Below are 2,500 nucleotides of genomic sequence, written 5' to 3'. Positions count from 1 at the left end.
ACGGCGGGAGTAACTATGACTCTCTTGGCGGGAGTAACTATGACTCTCATAGTTACTGGGCAAGTGAAGCGCAATACATGGGCCATGCCCTCTTAGCCTCTCCTTGCCTGCGGCTTCCCCCCTTCCCGTGGGCCCGCCGATACGCCAGTCCTTGATAGGACTGGTAAGCAGAGTGGAAGTCCGCACTTGGGGCTTTGGGGGGTTACCAGCCCTCCATCGCATAACCCTTAATGTTGGGACAACAAGAGAAGAAAACACGGGTACCGGGCCTTCCGCTGAAGGACCCGGCCTAACAGTCCCGACTGCTAGCCTGCCAACCGTCCCTGAAGTAGAGGAGGCCGTGGAGCCATGGTTCCACTGCAGCATTTGCAGCCGTGCCTTCCGCAGCAAGATCGGGCTCGGACAACACCGCCGCCGCGCCCATCCGGAAGCGGCAAATGCGGAGATTGCAACTGATAGGAAGCGAGCTCGGTGGGCGGAAGAAGAAATGCGGGAGCTCGCCCTGGCGGAGGCTAGGCTTCTCTGTGCCAGTGACTCCAAAGTCCTCTTTGCAAACCAGGAGCTTCTACCACTGTTTCCGCACCGTACCCTGGATGCCATCAAGTGCAGGAGGAGGACGGTGGCACACAGGACGATGGTGCGGGAATACGTAGAGGAGCTGAGGCGGGAACAACAGACGCAGCATGGTCTGCGCCATTCACCCGTCCCGGAGTCGCTGCCGGAGGGGCCACCCTCTCCGCCGGAGCTTGAGCGCCCGCCACAAACATCTGTAGTCGACGAAGCCATATGGAGACACCTCGCCGGCCTGCCGCGGTCGGCCGCGCGCTTCTCGGCCCTGGACGACCTTGCGCGTTTGGGGCCGGGTACGCCGTTGGCAGTGGTCGCGGCTGGGCTGCCTGAGGCCCTCCGAGCTGTCGGCTCTGAGGAAGCAGAAGCAAGGAAGAGGAAGACGTTGCGCCCGCCATCCAAGCAGCGGTCTGGTGGTGGCCCTCCGCTCTCCAAGCGGAAGCGCCGCCGGTGGGAATATGCCAGATGTCAGGATGCCTTCAGGAAGAATCGCGCGCGTTGCGTGCGTGGCCTCCTGGATGGCACCCTGCTCCAGCCGCCGTCGAACATCCCAGGGCTGGTGGACTTCTGGCGCAGCCTCTTCACGACAGAGCCACCTTCCAACGCTGGCTCCATTCCCGATCGGCTTCTCCCGTGCTCGGAGTCTGTTGACTTTGAGCGCCTATGGAGGCCGATCACTGCAGAAGAGGTTGCGGCCGCCTTGCCGCCCAGAGGCTCCGTTGCCGGCCCTGACGGCCTCTCGCCGGTGCAGCTGCGCCGCCTTCCAGCGGAAGTCACCACCAAACTCCTAAACCTTTTCCTGCTTACCCGCAAGCTTCCCCCTTCCCTCCTCCGAGCCAGGACCTCTTTGCTCCCTAAGACAGCCGCCCCAGCATCCCCCGCTGACTTTCGGCCCATCACCGTCTGCTCGGTGCTAGCCCGAACCTTCCATAAGGTTCTGGCGACTCGCCTTATGCAGATGTGTGCTGTGGACGAACGTCAGCGGGCTTTCATCCCAAGGGATGGGATGCTGGAGAACACTTTCCTCCTCGACCGGATACTCGTCGGCGCCGTCCGCCGCTGTCGTTCTGTGTTCATGGCATCCCTCGATGTGTCCAAGGCGTTCGATTCGTTGGACCATGCGGCTTTGCGTCCTGTGCTTAAAGCCCATGGTCTGCCGGACGAATTCATTGACTACGTCGAGGGCTGCTATGCGGACAGCACGACGGTAATTGCGGGGGGTGGCGACGAGTCCCCGGCCGTGCGGCCAGCAAGAGGTGTTCGGCAAGGAGATCCTCTGTCCCCTCTCCTGTTCAATTTCGCTGTTGATTATGTTCTAGGTCAGCTGCCCTCTCACGTAGGTGTCAAGGTGTTGGGCCGCCAGACGAACGCGGCGGCCTTCGCGGATGACATCCTGCTCTTCGCCTCCACGAGGGGGGGCCTGCAGTCCCTTATCAACGCAGCAGTGGCAGCCCTCGACCAGCTGGGGCTGCGGGTTAACCCGCGGAAGTGTCTCACCCTCGCACTCGTGGCGTCCGGCCGCGAGAAGAAAGTGAAAGTGGATGCGAGCGTCACCTTCACGGCCGGCGAAACCACCATGCCGGCGTTGGGAGTGGGTGAGACCTTCCGCTACCTGGGACTGCAGTTCTCCTCCTCTGGGCGGTGTCTCTTCCATCCGAGGCACCACATCGAGGAGCAGCTGTCGATCATCACGCGGGCGCCGCTGAAGCCGCAGCAGCGGCTCTTTGCACTTCGTGAGGTCCTTCTCCCGGGCCTGTATCATGGCCTAGCACTGAGTCGCACCCGCATCGGTGCGCTCAAGGCCATGGACAATTGCGTCCGAGCCGCCGTGAGGAGATGGTTCCGCCTCCCAGCCGACACCCCCTTGGGCTACTTTCACGCTCCAATTGCCCATGGGGGCCTTGGGATTCCATCAGCCCGCTGGATAGGGCCA

At 62.4% G+C, this 2,500-nt stretch overlaps 1 pseudogene; it reads left to right on the top strand.

Annotated features, from left to right (window-relative positions):
- Positions 1–2,500, top strand: part of LOC124621106 — a 7,832-nt pseudogene that overhangs the window by 2,855 nt on the left and 2,477 nt on the right.

This window comes from Schistocerca americana, chromosome 6 (genome assembly GCF_021461395.2).
Source record: "Schistocerca americana isolate TAMUIC-IGC-003095 chromosome 6, iqSchAmer2.1, whole genome shotgun sequence".
In the NCBI taxonomy this organism is placed as follows: domain Eukaryota; kingdom Metazoa; phylum Arthropoda; class Insecta; order Orthoptera; family Acrididae; genus Schistocerca; species Schistocerca americana.
This window is presented reverse-complemented; position numbering and strand designations above follow the sequence as displayed.